Consider the following 17,974-nt stretch of genomic DNA (forward strand, 5'->3'; position numbering starts at 1 on the left):
AACCTGGTATGTAACTGAACAGTCAAATCAGCAGCTTGAGTTTGTAAACAAGCAAATCCAGCCGTTCAGAGCAGCATGAATCACCTCTGTTCATCTCAGTGGGGCATTAGCGTCATTCCCAGTAATGAGTCTCTAACACGTTAACACTGTGAATTATTTCACTGCTGACCAAAGTGTGCAATGGGTGGAAGAAATAAAAAGAAAACTGTATGACGTACTTGGAGCAATACCCTATTTTGGCACTGTGGGGGTAGAGAAGTGCCAGCTCCCGGGTGGTCCCCAGGACATGAGGGAGCCACGTCCCACAGCTCTGGGGAGCTGTTCCAGGCAAGAACCTGGCTCACCATTTCCTAAAGAGATTCCTCCATGGGGAGGGATTCAAAATTATAGGTAGTTACCACGACCACCTGGTTCAAACTCAGCAACCCCTACGTTCCTCACATTGTGGTCAGTCTACACAGTCCTTACTGATGCCTGTGATCTTGAGCAGTACTGCAAATCTTGTTGGTACTTTGATTACCGTTCCTAGGAGTGCAGGCTTTGTTCCACTAAAATAAAGGCAGGGGTTGCAGAATGAGACCTTCAGCACGGTAGAATAAAGCCTCCATCTATTTACATTAAGGTATGATACTAACTTATCATCTCACAGGGCCCAGGATAGGCAGGAACAGCACAGAGCATCCACAGAGATTTTGTTTTCTTGCAGAATCCTTCATGTCCCCTCTCATAAAACCTACACGACAAAAGGGGACCAAACTGCAAACACACAGTGGAGATTTTAGGCAATTATTGATTTTGCTATTCAAGTAGAAATAGCAGTTCCCATGGCAACGAGCCCATCACTCCCTACCTATGGCATCACTTGCTCTCATAACACAAGCTCTTTATTTAAAGAAGTATGTGTGTTCACACAGCTGCCCCTCAGAGACTGATTTCCTTTCATTTCACACTGACATAAGTGATGAACCACCCCGTGTCTGCTGCTTGAAACCACACTCTGAGCTTTTCCCACATCCTGCAGTTTTCACGGGGTTGCAGTATGTGGGATGGACCACTCAGTGGTGCTGGCACTAATGATGCTCCAAAGCATGTCCAGGTGAACCGTGTAAAGGAGCACCCCATCATGCTCCCACTGGGCCCCCAGTGAAACCCCACTTGTTTTGCATCAACATTAGACAAAAACAGAGGTGCCCCCTACTTTTTCTTAGTTGTGTCACACTGAACCTGGCATTGAACCTGGTGGGGAGAAATATCACCCTTAGTATTCACAGTATTTCTTCAACAAAATAAAATAAGTAAATATATAAACAAATTAAAAGGGTTATCACATCACTACAGAAAATTACGGCAGTTCTGAGTAGGAACAGTCAACCACTTTTGATGCTTTCATCACTTAAATAATACACCAGCAGGACAGGCTGGCTCCTTGGGAGGTGTAAATCAGCACAGCTACCTGCAGTTTTAATAGCAGTCAAGTTGCACAGGCTGATGAGCAGGCTCCACATCACATAAAGGGAAATACTGCCCAGAAAAAGGGGACACATCGGGTCCTCTTGGGGTGGTCGGCTGGGCAGCACTCGGGGAGACCAGGGTACACCACAACCCCTGTCACAGGCTACGCCCTGGCTCAAAATAAAGCTTTATTTTCATTACATGGCCCAATCCATGCTGGGAAATGGAAGAAAAGAGGTGCCACATGTGCCTGTGAGCACCATAGCTGGGCTGCAGCCCCATACAGCCACTGGGGAAAACACTTGGAATAGAACAAAAAATATGAGAAACAGCATCGACACTGGTTTGTGTGGAAAGTTAAAAGCAAAATCTAGTCCAGATGCCTTCTAAAAATTATCCACTGAAAGAGAGCAAGTTGAGATTATGTTGGGGTAACTCTGCTACATAAAAAGAATGCAGGAGCTTGTAATATTGTTAAATTGACCACGTGTCCAAGATGGTGATTTTAATCCTTTGTGTAACCCTTCTTGTTCCCATAAACCCCTCACTGTACCTGTGGAATGTCTGAGAGATAACTAGAAACTCATCTATTGGTTGTTAACCCCTTGTCATCACTGGTTGTTTGTAAGATGTCCTGTACTCTCACTGGTCACCCTGTGATCCCTCCAAAAGGTACTTAAGCCGTTGTTAGATCAATAAATGGCTCTTCTCTTCGCTGCTGGACTCCCTGCGTGCTGTGTGGTCTCTGTCTCCTGGCATAGGGGCCTCCGCCGCCTGTCCCTGCCACGAGGGATGGGCGGCGGGGGGGTGATCTCAGCCCTGGAAACCTTCACAGAGCGGCCGGGAGTGACCCTCCAGAAACCCCCCAGAACTGCAACAAGATTGGTTTGACAGGGATGAGAAAAGATGTGGCTGGGCTGCAGGGGCTGTTCACTTTGCTTCTGGCTGCACACAGGAGGAAAACACACATACAGAGCCAGAAATTATTCACTTGGGAGCAGGATCTTTCAGATCAGTTTTGGTCTCCTAGTAAAATATTATGAGACGCTATTCCCAAGCTCTTTTCTCACACAGCTCCAGGTCCCTTAGCCACAGCCTCGTGCATCCCAGCTGGAGCTGCCTGTGCCCATGTGAGCAGGATGCAGGATCCGGCTGTATTTCCAGGTTGTGCTATCCAAGAGATTTGCAGCCAGACCCCTTGGTGGCTTTGGAGATCAAAGAGAAGCATGGTGTGCACAAACCCAAGCACTCATCTGTTCTACAGGCATTGCAGTAGCACTGCAAGAGGTGCAAGAGCCTGGAGAGGGTGATCTCAAAGCAGGCACAGAGGAAGGAGGTGAAGATATATGTTTTGGAAGATGATAGAGAAAATCATGGAGAGAATCACAGTGAGGGAGATCAGACAAGCCTTAGCTCGGAAGAAGTAAAGGTGTTAAAGCTGAAAAAGCAGTGGCTAGACTGAGGGGAAGAATAAATATTAAAAGCAACAGCAGGAAGAAACAGATCAATTGGAATAGCTGGAAGCAAAAAGATATGAGAACATCAGACATATTACAGCACAGAGCCTGGAGAGATGCAACAAAAATTGAAGAGACCTTAATGGATTTTAAAAAATTTTTAAAAAAAGCAAAATAGAAGTCCCTGAGAAATGTGGGATATGGGAAAAGATGATGTGAGGAGTTTTTTGGCTTTTTTGCTTTCATGTGCTAGTGCCTGGGTCTGTAAATTCCCACTCAATACAAGGGAACATCTATTTCAGAGATACAACTGGTACAAGAGCATTAGCAAGTGTGACATAAACCAAGGAGTGACAGAGGGTAGGACTTGTAGCTTATCAGCCCAATAATTCAGCAAACAAAGACAAAACTGATTTGCCGCTGTTAACTTTCAATTCAGTCAGTTCATTTAGTTGAACACACAGTCCTTCTAGGGCATGATAGAATGATTAAAAAATAGGAAAGTCACTGGTATCTTATCTTTCACTGCTCATCTAATACTGGTGATTACTAGCAAAAATGCTTGTTTACCCTCAAGGCATAGAAACTTGAGGTTCTTGCTATTTTGCTTCCTTTCCCCTTTCCAATTTTCCACTGATTTTCGTGGTGTTGAAGGCTCTGTATCACGTCTAAGGATCAGCCTATAGAGAGGCATTAAAGAGGGATGAGAAAGTAATTTTGTAGTTCTTTTTTATGGTGGAATTCTTTTAAAGGAATAACCAAAATTTTTTCAGTATTCACTTTTGCATCTGTGCCGAAGGGCTAATAATTAGGAACCTGAAAGAAATTCTCTGGAAATAACTGTGGGCATGAAGGAAAGGCTACCTTATTATTCCCACTGCAGCACAGTTTTCTGTTGCCTACTGTAAAGAGAGCTGTGCAAGACAGATATCCATCTGCGAGAGAGTTGTCATCAATTTGATGCAGTCAGTGTATGAATAACAAAAGGCTTCTTCCTGCAAATATGATTGCTGCACTGTTCACAGCGAGAAAAACCATTGTGGCATGAGGGCTTTTTTTACTTCATTGCTGAACAAGGCTGGACTACGACACAAACAATGCCCTTGGCATCTCATACAAAGCCACATAAACAACAATAGGACTCTCCTTGATGTCCATTGCCTTATTCATGCCTTTATAGGGCAGAATTGAGAAAGACCCTTTTATGTAAAAAGAACCATCCATGTTTCATGATCACAACCATTAGGATAGAAAGATGGGGGGAAAAATCAGACTTCCCAGCTATTTAATCTTAGGAGGGTGGATAGCTCTTTTCCTGTCCACATAGCATAATTCCACGAATTAGTCATGATCGTTCAATTATCTTCAGATATGTAAAGTGCAACCTTTTAAGTAGACTAATTTGTTAGCTTGCTTCATGGACCTCTGCTTCAATTCACCACTTAGTCCTAGATGAAAGGATGGAGTTTGCCTTGGTGAGGTGGCATGGAGGACATGACAGCAGTGCTTGTCTCTTTCCTCCTGTGAGAGCAGGGTGCTTCTTTCATATGTCATGAGGATAGAAAACTTGACCGCTTTTTCCATAGCACAAGCTCAAAAAGAACATGCTTATCTCCTGTATTAAGTCAGAGAATGAGAATGAAAGATGAGAAAGGACATGAGGATGGCAGGGGGTTAAAGTTTGCAAGTTTTGATCTTCTCCAAGGCTCCTGTGTTTAACAGCTGAATTTGGCCCAAAGATTCACTGTCCTGTGAGGTTGTTACATGATTTGTATGAGTGGATGTTTGGTCATTTGGTGGTACCCACTTATATCAGGTCACAATCAGCAAAATCACAGAGTTTATGTTGAAAAGCAAACCTGGGGCTAAACCATGCAGCCATAACATGCACTTATGCTGTACCTTCCCCAGGCTGTTGCACTGCCTCAAAGGTAAGCTCAGGCTGCCAATGCCACAGGTAACCCTCTTGCTTCCCTGCACTACACTTTGTACAGGTGAAGAGTCCCACACCCTTTGCCATCACAAAGCACGGGAGCTGAAGGGGCCAGCAGAGCTGTGAAGAAGGTGGGAAATAATGCACTAATAAAGACGGCAAAGGCTTATCTGGGACAGGTGACAAAGAGCACCCCAAGTCAAAATAAGTCACAAACATTTCTATTACACAACGACGAAGGAGACAGTGAAACAGGATGTTTACTGCTTCTGCACACATTCCAAACAATTTTTGTTAATTGGTAAAAGTTCAGAAATTATAATTTGTGACCTAGAAAATCTACCTTTAAAGCTTTAGACAAATGTCTAAAGCTCTATCTACAAACTCTACCCAGAACTTTATCTACACCTGATTTGGTAAGAATCCTCCTAGACTTACAAAGAAAAGCACACATACATTTATAGGTGAATCCAAACTATCAGGTAGAGTTGAAAAAATTATATTCATGAAAGCAAGATTGATGCCAAATAAAGGCTAAAAGGAAGGAAAAAGTTTCTTTCTACACTGATCGATCAAATAAGGAAGCTTGAGTGTGCTCGATCTTAGCTGTGCACAGTCCTTAGCTTTTCAGGAAAGAAATACTTGAATCCAGTTAAAAAATTTAGGCATACATAAATAGGTAAATGAAATTACATTACCTATGTGACAGGGAAAGCCAGATTCAAGGATCATAATTATTTGCCCAGCATTTAACTGGCCTGATTGATCCCCCTCTCTCTGAGGGTTAGGATTAGGACCTCTGCAAGAAGTTGTTCTTCCAGGCTGGGAGGTCCTCAGCCTCTGTCTGCAGTAAGAAGCCCCCTGAAAAGAGCCACAAAATGATTTTTGATTGTTTAGCACCTTCCTTTTCACAGATATCAATTGTGAAAACCTATTGTCTCTTGATGATCTGGAAGCTGCACAAAATCAGGATTTCTGCCATTCCCACAAAGACTATTTCTAAAATTTATTCCATGCTATGTTTCTGAAGGTTTCTACAAAAATATTCTTTTTTTTTTTTCCAAGTGATCTATACATAAGTCTTCTTTTTGAAGTGTGCAACCAGATACAAACTGATTAATAGATATCAACTATTTCAAAGAGAAACGATGTGAAACTGAAGCCAGGTGTCTGTACTAATGAATGCCCCAAGAAATCAACTTTTAACAATTGATCAGAGAATAAGACGCCTTCCGATGCTTTCTCTGAAGTAGACGTCAGATTACAAGGAGCAACACACAAAAGCTGAGGCTAAAGAATGATTTCTGTCACAAATTGCAAGCTGAAGAGGACGATGGGAATGGACACACCTCTCTGGGCTCTGTGGTCCCTACGCTGTGTGTGTGGATATTTCATATTGCTTTTCATAATTAAGAAACAGATTGCCATAAAGGTGCAGCAATACAGCCCAAGACGAATTAACAGATGCTCTCTGCTTTTTCTGAGTCTCCTGGGGCAGGCAACTTCGGATTTAACTGCTGAAAAAGCAGTTAACCATAATCTGATGCCAGATGTTTGAGAATTGAGTGGGATCCTCAGGAAAGGGTTCCCATGGAGGAAGATCAGGACACAGCTTTGTGAGCGATGTGCCAGTCAATCAGGGTGGCAGCCTCCTCCTGGGACACAGAAATTGAAGGCATTGGGGCAGAAAAGTGGAGGCTTCTGCTAACTGCAGTCAAGAATGCTTATTTAAAAATATTTAACCCCCCCCCAAACAACAACATAAAAAAATACATAGGTAAAAACATAGTTTCCTTTACATTATAAAACACAGTGAGGCAACACAGAGTGCTGATAAGAGGGACAAAAACAATCCTGTGAAATTGGAAGTTGGGAGACCAGCCAAAAATGTGGTTTGTGTTTTCAGCATTTCTTTAAATCCACAAGTCTTCTCATAATTTAAATCCATAGGGATTTTTCCTTCCCAGGGAGCTAATTAAACTATACAGCATGTTTTGTTAGCTAACAAGAAGCCTATATCCTTTATGGGACTATGAAAAACCCCATGAAAGACAAGCTACAACCAGCAAGGGCTGTACACACAGTGCTGATGTGGCCAGTGCATACTGCTGCGTAATGTCAAACACAGCAGTGCTTCTCAAATGTGTTTCCAGGCTTTCACAGCCTTTCTTTTTCCAATTTTCAGTTTCCATCCACTTCCACCTGATGCCAGTGTTGTTTATATTCCACTCAGCTGACCAGTTGCAGGCACTGCCAATACTGCTCTATACATGGGGGATATTGCCACTCGGTAAATATTTATGCAATAAGCAAGAGAATAATTCTGGATCTAATCTGCTTAAAAGCTGGCAGCACCAGAGGAGGTGGGTCTGTAGCCACCTAAGTTTGGAAAGAAAAAAAATGCAGAGGGACTTCTGTGCTGCCTCCTTCCCTCTGGGAAAATCTCCCAGTCCTGTGCCAGCCGCATCATGCACACAACCCCTTGAGCTGGGTGAGCTCCCCACAGACCATCACTCTCCTGTGAACATCAGGAGTTAACGTTTAATTCACTCTATTGCTTTCTTTGGCGATTTTGTTCTCATGCATGATTGAGAACACTGCATTTCAAAATCTGCTCTGCTTGCTTTTGCTGTGCGTGACCTTGGACGTTTTATCAGAAGCAGTCTGGAGCTTAGCCCTGAGTTCAGCATCCAGACAAAGGCCAGGACACAGTTAGGGCCTGTGGGAAATCTGTGTATTGCAGAAGAGCAGCCTGCAATCTTCTTTCTATGTCCCTGCAGATATGGGGCAGATCCTGCCCTGGTGCAGCACAGCCTGAACCACTGGCAGCAATGGAGGCCTCACAGAGCAGTTTAGATCAGACTGTAGTGTCTGTATGGCTGGGATAAAAAGGATGAATTGGGATTTTTAAGAAATCTAATCTTTCCAAGGTGTAATGATGGACTAAGATATATGGTGCAGAAAAATAGCTGAGAGCTGAAAGACGTTTTGACTTAGGTCAGTTGGGGTTTTTTTTTCCCGAAAATCTTGCCTTTCATTCTGACCAGTTTCTCTAACCAGAGATCATAAGGCCCAACTGTTAACCATGATGTTAATCTTTACATGCCTTGGCTCTTGTGAGATTACTGTCACCTTCCCTGCAGGTTCCAAACCATCTCCTCCTCTCCCAGCACATCAAGTGTGACAACCCAACCTTATATTTTGCATCAAACGCAGCCTTCCAGGTTAATCCCATCCTCCACTTTGCCAGCAACCCTACATCCTGAAAGCAATAATGTCTTCCAGGCAAAACCTGGAAAACCCTAGCTGGATTTTTTTTTTTAGCAAGTGTGACACAATAGAAGATGACTAGAACCTTTTTGAGACAGAGACTTTATATTCTGCTCCTAGCACAGCACAGTTCCAACCAGCTTGGTGTCTCATTACTATTACAATAGAAGAGTATTGGTAATACTAGTAACATTACAAAGTGTCAGAAGTCCATATATTAAGGTCCATACTTCACCATTTGCCTTTTTTTTTTTAAAGCACCATGCACAGATATGACCATGGGTACATGTAGGCAAGATGTTATCCTCATGTGACCTACTATGAAAGAGTCTAAACACAAAAGGAAATAACTTGTGCATCTTTTCAACTCATAAAATTGTTTTCAAACCTTTGGGGAGGTGAAAGAAAATCAGGATGAAACTGGAGGCTTTCCACTAATTTCCTCTTTTCTTCCTTTAACCTTCAAGTGCCACATAGAAACATCTCTTGAGAAAAACATGTATCTGCATTAAATGCACTCAACTACGATCAGAGTTTTGTTTTTTCTCTATTGAGAATAAAGAAGTGCCTCACAGGCCATGCTAGACAGCATGTATTTTGAAATATTGGATACTGTAATTATTTCTATTCCATTTAAAAAATAAAACGTCAATAGTCAAGCAGCAAATACTCCCTCCACAGTGAACTGGAGGAAGAGCCAGAGAGCTTGTTTAAAATTCAACACATCAGCCAGAAAAAGTGCAGCCAGGGTAAAAAGGCTGTGTGCATTTCTGCTAACTGTCTTGAAAGAAGACAGAAGTCAGACACAGGCCACATCAGAGGTGACAGCAAGGACCCAGAGTGAATCCTGCCCAGCCAGCTTGCAGAATCCCATATCCTCACTACCCTGGCCCAGCCAGCCCACACCTTGCCCTGTAGCCCAGCACCATTAAAACAGCAAACACATAATCAGATTACCTTTGTTCTGGGGAATAAAGGACTTCCCTGCTTCATATGGTGCTGGGAAGTTAATTTTTTGATATTTTTAAGTGTGCAAATATTGCAGTAGTATTGTAGTACTTAAAGAGAGAATTAATACCCTCAACTTTCAGGACCATATCCAAAGCTAATTCTTTTTGTGCCACCCCATATTTAAATTCAGGTTGGGAACTTGTCCACAGTTTTCCCTAATGTTAATGAAATGGCCTAGCTGAATTATGGACTTTAACCGATGAGAGGGAATTACTAATAACATCTCTCAAAAACACTGATGTTACTCTGTACTCGAACCAGCATTAACTCCAACCCTGCTTCAGAAAGCTTTTCTCAACTACAGTTGTCTGGGGAACTGCATAACTTGCAAAGGGAGGCAGTGGATATCTTTGAATACAGCTCTGGTCAAGTTTCTAACACTGAATAAGAATGGCAATGGTCTTCTGCTTTTCCACCTGACAAGTTAACTTACGCTCCTTGAACCTTTAGTCATCACTTGGGTCCTCATAGTTACACACAAGTCCCAACATTATTTTCACATGCAAGAGATAGAGCTATACTCACAAACATATATTTTCACAGAGCAAGGAATCTTCAAGAACTCAGAAGAATAGCTTTTCTGTTACGCATTTCTGTGATTCTTGAGAAGAATTTCTGAAGCATTTCACATCACAGCAAGTTGTTTGGACACATACCAGAACTCGTGACAAACTCAGGAAGAAATAAATACAGATAAAAGGACAGCATGTCCCACCACTATGAAAACCAAAATTTAAAATCCCAAAAGCTTTCTGGTCAGCTCACAGGACATTATCACCTCCCTGCTATTGTACATGTACTATTAATGATCATGCTTTACACTGTGAACTGCTGAGTGCTTCGTGCTCACTGTGAAGTTAACCAACTCACGATGGTGTGATTTCTCGTGGCTGTTTTCACTACAGCATAACAGTTTTTTGAGGGCAAATTAACAAAATACAATACTTTATAATATGCTTATTTAATCCAAATGATATGAAAAGCCAATAGGTGCCCCAGAATACTTTTACCTGCACTCCAGTACAGTGATATGATGTGTGGGCTTCTGTGGCACACATTACTTTTTGGCATGGGGATTATAAACTGTGACTGGTTATTCACGGAGCTGTTTGTGATCAATAAGCATTATTGACTGCCAGGGTGCGGTTCTTCAATTTATTTTCTCTTGACTTAGCATCTATTGGCATTTTTCTGCTTCAGTCTTAAATCCATTAGAACTCTGGCTTGTATTAGTCAATATAATACTATACACATAAGCCAACTACATTTTATTAAAATATGATGGCTTACAGATTCTTAAAGTGTCCAGTTTCCTCAAGGCAATCTTCTCTTCATCCTGCCCTGTATCTGTCATGAAACTGACATTTAGAAACAGATTCTTTTCAAAATTTCATTTTACAGATTATCCAGGAGAGTTTTTTTTTTTATTTCACACAGGATCTTCATTGTGCTTTCAACCTCTGCTACCGGTTTTTACTCTTGCAATTTTTATTTGTGTAATCACTCTGCTAAACCCATGCACAAACAATAATATCAAAAAGAAGAATATTTTAATGTTCTCTGGAACAGTTGTCTTTGCCTGCGTGCCTCAAAATTGAGGGAAGTAATAATAATAAAAAAAATGGATCCTGCAAGTCAAACTAGTAAGAAACTCAAGGGAGTAAAGAGCAGTGTGAACTCCATCCTGGCAGCTGATGCTGGTGATAAGCCCAGCAATGAAGTTTGCTATGTGACAAAGAGGCTGGATTTTATCTGTAGGGAGCTGGAAGGGCCCCTCTGACAGACAGACAGAGAGGTTTTTGAAGATGTAAATCTATTCAAGTATCTTTGGAGGGGCCTGGAGGTTTGAACGCAAACTTTTATCTGGCAAATATCACAGTTTATCTTCCATTTATCTTGTCTGAAAACTTACTCTTCTGTTAATGATATCCTAATTTTCCTTTAAAAATGCCTTGGCTGTTTGACTTTTATAGATTGATCACTACACAAATGTACTGCTGTAATCATCCCCTCTCCTCTGCATTTATAGCTTTGCATCCATTAGGTCTGCATATATATATTATTTATTTATTTATATATTTTCAAATAGGCACTTGAATCTCTGAATTTCTTGATAGAGCAATCTAATTTCTGTAATTTATATATTTTATTATAATAGTGACATTTCATTCCCAGCAAATTACCAAGTTGTTGTCAGTGAGTGCAGTAATACAGCTCAACACTATTACTCTGGGAAGCAGTAAGAATCCTTCTTTTACCTCCCAGTGTAACAAACCCCATATGATGTCAAGAAATCACATATAAATTCTTGAGACAGCACCAATTTGCAGCATCTGGGGGAGGCAGGGGTCAAAAGGGAAACTCTACTGAACTGGAGCAGTGTTAAATATTAAAGCACCTATGACAAATGTTTCTCAGATCCATACACTGTAGTCAATATCACGTTAATTAGAGCAGAATAAATTGGCTCAAATAAGTGCATAGAATTAAGTTTTGTTTCATCTTGGTCAGTCTTAGTTGAGCAGGCAGTAGCTTGCCCTCCTGGATCACTGTTTGAACTGCAGAAATCTTCAGATACCTCACCTGCCCAAAGACAATGAGGTATCTGGTAGCTGTTACTCATCTATCACTACACTCAACCTGCCCAGGATACAGTCAAGAGCAACAACATGCCCAAGGCACCTTCATTTTTAGCTCACTCTATCACTCAATCTACTTTTGGTCAGCACTGTTGTCACTGAAGATGCTGACCCTCAAGAAGGTGCTGGGAGACAGTGGTGCTCCTGGCCCTGGCATGAGATGATGCTTGCATTCACTTCTCCCCATACCTCTCTGGCCTTGGTCAGAGACCGATAATATTGCTGTTTCCAAAAGAAATATTTGCTCCACCAAGTTTGCATTCTCACGCTGACCTATTCAGCAGGTAACTGTCTTAATAATGGTGTTAGGAACTGCAATTTAAAAAAAGCAGGAATTTGGTCCTCCTTAGAAATCTCTAGCAGGAGGAACACATATTCACGAAACCAAAGGCGGGAGGCAAAACCCACAAATAAACACGGACAAAGCACAAATCTGAAAATTAGAAGACCAAAGTTGAAGACCTTCATTGACCTTCTTGAGCCCCTAGTTTAACAACCCTTAGACTCAGTTTCCCTTTGGCAAAACTAGAATAAAGCTAGATTTCTCCTGGGGCAAATTTTATTTCTGTAAAGAAATACAAAATATATGAGCAGTAACTTAAAATGCCACACACTGAAAATTATTTTAGCATAACGTAACAAGACAAAAACTCGATTCTTAAGCAAACCCCAGAAGGATTCCAAGTTTAGCAGGTCAAAAAGAAGGCCTTTCCCATTCCTTTCATATGCATAAAGGCATGAGGTCTAGAGAAAACTCTTCGAATTTCTATAAAGGCAAAGAAAACAAACAGTCTGGTGCTCTGAGGAGACAGGGATAGGATTCAGGTTGGAAACAGCAGGTGCAGTCAGCATTTCTTTCTGTCAAACAGAGAGAACATTAACATCCTGTTTGCAATGAGAAGGTAGTATTAAGAACTCTATCCCAAACTAAAGGCTTAGATGATATAGTCTGGATTAGCAGCCCCTCCTTCATGCCTTACAGAACAGTTCCCACTAGCCCACAAGTGCATGAGGTTTTAAAGATTATTCAGGCTGAAAGGACACCTCGGAATGTCTCTAATCCAACACCCTGCTCAAAAAGGGGTCCAAGATGAGCTCAGACTAGGTTTCTTAGGACTTTGTCCATTTGATCTTCAAAAATACAAACAGTTTGTTCCTTCTCTCTCTCCAATGGTTAAAGCAAGTTAATACTGGTATTGACAAGAGTCCTGTAGTCATAGCAAGCTACTAAAAATCTAAAGGCAGGTTATTAAGCCAACAGCATGAGAGTGTAGTGACAGTCTAAATGAGCACTTGGTAACAAATTGCCTCAGGAACAGGTTAATGCAGTTTAAACAAAAGCAAAAATAAACTCCCAAATCCGTTCTGCACTCCACACAGAAGGTTAATATGTTAATCAACAGGTTTTTGTCTTATTTAAATAACCTATCTTTTGCGTTTCGATCTTCATGGTAATGTACCTCACCTGATCTCAAACTCACTCAAGGGTAATTCCACAAATCCTGTAGTAACAGTCGGCAATCAGAGAAGCACCCAAAGAACTGAGCCGGTGACTGTACTTGATAAAATTTACAGCATCAGGCTAAATTTTATCTTGTTACACTATTATCATGTGAGGCAAGTTTAGCAGCAGTGACTCAGCAATAACATTAAGGCCAATCTGCCCAGTGAACATCACAATATTTCTTAGGTATTTGCCAGCCTAACGCCAGCCTGCTTCTACTTCTGGAAGACCGTGAATTGTCCCAGGCAGTAACTCAGTTCAAGATGATGCAAAAGGTTGCTCACACACAGCCACATTCGATATTTATTTCAAGGTTTCGCAAAAAAATCCAGTTTCATTTTGTACTGAAAACCTCATCCATACCAGCTCAGTTTTAGTTTTAATGCTGGATTTACCCAACTCCAAAACTGAATCCTCCAGAACAAGGATGAAGTCAATGTAGATATTTATGAAGTCAATGTAGATATTTGTAAGCTCAAAATAATACGAACATGAACCATACATATTTCTGGCATACAGTAGAAGAGGAAAGCAGATAATGTTTTACATTATATACTTAATGCTGGACATGAAGTTTCAGAGCACCCAGCCCTCCCAGAACTTACTGGCTTCACAATTCTTTGAAGAAAAGAAGATATATCTACATGTGTGTATACACACATACAGATATGGTCATAAATATATAGGTCTATAGAGGTATACACACATATTAGTAATAATAGTTATGAATTACCCTCCTCTCGCATCTCTAAACAAAGGGAGCTTTCTCACAAACTATCTAAAGGGAATAAATGCACCAGGAGGTACTCAGTGACTTTAAATAAAGCCCAGATAAAAGCAATAACTTTTCATAAGCCAATTATATCAGCAACACACTCTGGGCTGGTAAAAGCCTTTATCATTAAATTTTTCACAGTTACCATTTAATAATACACAGTCATTTTTAATACTAAGCATGGAAATAATACACTTTAAAAGCACATCATTTGTTGGGGATTTTCTTCCTTTGCTACTTATTAGATGTTTCATTTGTTCATGAGACAAAACAACAGAAGTTTCCACTGAATTTAGGGAATATTTTGCTACAAATGAGAATCTAACAAGATTTTCTCAAGACATGCTGACCTGTTGCTTTAAGATTTGCTAACAAAGTGCATTGGTGGTACATTCAAGAAAGATATATCATAAAACCAAATTGAAATAATTTGGAGAGACAGTACAGAATTTTTTCTTAAACAAGGGCTCCAGGTACCTCTAAAACAGATCTTTCCAGCATCAGTAGAGTTACAACAGAAATCAAGAGGGTATCCCTTTTTGCCTTGTGTGCCATCAGAGGCTCAGATTCACCAAGTTTCTGAAACCATGCCTAATGTAAAGTATTTACATGGTATGGCTGAAGTCAGCTGAATTACTTAGCTACTTGAAAATAAATCCCTATGCACTTGCATAACCTTACCCCCTTATGTAAATACTTTTCTATTATTATGTTGAATTACTCACCTCAGACTGCAGGCTCAGCCCTCCTGCACACAGTGGCTGACTTGTTGAGCTCAGCTGTAATGGATGCCCCATCAACCCACCCTGTTGGGAAAGTTTATTTTATCCCAGCCCCTCCTCCAGTAGTTTGGGGTTCTTCCTAAAGATATTTGTGATAAATGATTTAAAAATTCTTCAGGTTAATGTTCCTAAGAGATTTTTATGATCTGCTTCTGTTGCCAAAGTGGGAATTCCAGCCCCATCTCTATTCTGTTAAGCACAGGAAATATAAATAAAAAAATATAAAAATTAAAAAAAAAAATAATTAAAAAAAGAAAATATCCTTCAATAGATATTGAATAACAGTAATTTAGAAAAAGAGACAAAATATAAAAAGTCTTCTATTAAGGACTCATACAACACGAAATTAATATTATGAATGGCCTGGCATGTCAGTATTTTAGGACATGGTGAAAGTTTAAGCACACAGATCTCTCTCACTCTCTTCGCTTCTCTTCTGCTTTTGAGGTCATAGCTCCAAGTCTGCCTAAGAGAGCAGAAGACAGCAATTTCAGGTTTTAATACTGATGAGGCTGATGTGGGAAATCCTTTGGTCATTGGCTGGTTAGCATGCTAGGAAAAAAAACCCATACAAGTTTCACACAGGGCAAGCCCCCATTCCTTCATCAACTGTGCTGCCTCTGCCCAAATAAATCTGCTGAAATGGAGCAATTTGCTATGCAAAGGGGCTGCCACAAGACGGAGGTCCCATTGCACTGCAGCTGGGCTCGCTCATCTCAGCTGCATGGAGCCTCCCTCACCTCTTCCATTCCCCTGCCATTAAAACCTGCTACTTCTCTTTCCCTGGTGTTTCTCGAGCTCATCTTTCCCAAGACAGATTCCATCCTCCTGAAATGCTCTCACCTCCCCTCACCTGTCCCTGCCTGTGCAAAAACTGTCCACAGGGTGAAAGTAATTTTGATTGCACATCACTCCTGAACTGGGCCAGATCTCACCTAGTTAAGAGTACAGTGAGAGCATGTTATACACAAACAGTCCTGCTTTCACAGGGGCAGAAGGGGTATACAGTTCTTGTGAGTAGTATCTGTTCGTCACTTGTGTTCATTACAGTGACACTGAGCCAAAGGAGGAAGTAGGTTACCGTGGAGTGACATAAATGTACTAAAAGAGTCCTTTAAGGTGCCAAATCATTGCAGTTCCCTTCCCCAAACAAACTGGTCCTCTTCTTCTTAGCTAGTTCTCATGTTATGTGTGTTCTGTCTACTACCATGATGCTGCCTTTCATTTTTTTTTTAAACTTACATGGGAAACCTAATAAAAATAATCCAAAGTGTTTCATTAATATGGCTTTACATTTCCCACAATGGCACAAGAGCATGTGGGGTTTAAATTTTTTTATCCAGTATAAATCAACTATGTATAGGGCCTTGAGACAATTTCAAAACAGACATACTATTTCTGACTTCCAGTCAACCCCATTACCTATTCTCTTTTGACACAAACTGAAACCTTCACAGGGACCTTCAAACTTCGCAAGAGCGTTATGGGGAGCCCCCTCAAAATCCTGTGCATCACTTGTCAGAGTGACTTGTCAGAGCCTCATGGAAGTCACTAAAGCTTTAAGAGCTTGTAGCACCAGAGGATCTGGCCTGTGCAGATACAAGTAGAGCTCCTCAAGGACCTTTCAGGAAGAGGTTAAAGCATGCAACAATCTCCTTCCATGAAAGGAGTGTCAGGCTCCTTCTCTTTGGCTTCTAAAGAAAAGAGAAAGAAACAACTTGCTTTTCAGGCAAGGAGATTCTAGGGGGAAAAAAAAGTAAAAGAAATTTTTTCTACAGAAATCCTCTCAGACCCAGAATGAAAGAAGGGGAAATCCAGCAGCATCATCCCCTCTGTGTCTGGAGGGCTGGACAGGAGTAAGCCAAAAAGGCTCAACTCCCTTGAAGGATGATCTCCTGATTGTCTTATCCTCTGTCCTTCACTTCTGTTCTTTCAGGCACCTCCTACAAAGCTGAGGGGACCATGCAGAAATTTTCCTCCAGAATAGGGCCAAGCAGGTGCATAACATAGGACAGGAGCCCAGCAAAAATGTTCCTCTCCAAGAAACCTACTTCAGAATCTGTGCAAAAAACATGCCCTCTTCTTGCTTTTCCAGATACATTCTCTAAACCAGAAGTTTCTTCATATAAATACTTTATGACAAAATAATTTTCCATTTAAGTCCTGCATGAGTGTGTTGACTAACTTCATGCTTTAAATCAGTCCAGAAGTTTGTCATTTTAATAATTTTCTCCTCTTATCCTTGGAAACTTCATGAGAACATTACTTTTAGATTTCATTTACTCTGCAAAAAATGGAGTAATGGATTGGCAAAAATGTTGTGCAGCCTCCATTCCCTAAAAGGAGTGTGGGAGATGAGTAGGGGTGTCTACATCTGGTTAGAAATCAAAATGGTTTTTCCAATGCTGCTCAGTTACTCATGCAGTGCCAGGACCACAGGACCATGATGCACACTATTTTTTGGATGAACAGGAGCCTACTCCCTTCAAAGCCTGTCCCTAACAAGGCCTGCGATGAGGAGGGATGATACGGGAGCAACACACACCGTCTGACCAGCACCACTGCTAAACACCTGTATGTTGTGTTTGGAGAACACTGACAAGCTCATATGGATCCAAGATGACTCCAACCACGTGCTTAGCCTGAGGCATGGAGTTGGTGAAGATGGCTGTGAGCTGGCAGATATTGGCTTGTGGTTTGCATTAGTCTGGGGTCTTAATAACAGCAGTGTTTCCCACAAGGCTGCTTCTAATGGGGTGCCCTATTCTTACACAGCTGGGCAATATGAGCACCTTTAAAAAAGAATAAAATAATCCTTCCTGGATCCTACACAAAAAGAATCAGTGGAAGACTGGAAGACAAAGGGGCTGAGTCCTGTGATTGATCTGATGTTCCAAGATATCTCTACAAGCTGGCACACCTCCAGGACCTGCCAGTGCACATCCTCCCACTGTCTTGGTTTAATTCTTCCTGACAGGGCACCTGAATTAGCAGCTCTGTGGCAGTAATTGTTCTTCAGCTAAAACACAGAACAATGGCATGTACAGAGCTTGTTGCACTTCTTCATGAGAAATTCCCAGCTGTGCCTTGAGGTTATGAAATAACAACAGGAAAGTAATAAAAAAGCAATAGTTCTGCCTCTGAGGATCTG

Source organism: Myiozetetes cayanensis, unplaced genomic scaffold (assembly GCF_022539395.1).
Source record: "Myiozetetes cayanensis isolate MyiCay16 unplaced genomic scaffold, myiCay2020 scf1, whole genome shotgun sequence".
NCBI lineage: Eukaryota > Metazoa > Chordata > Aves > Passeriformes > Tyrannidae > Myiozetetes > Myiozetetes cayanensis.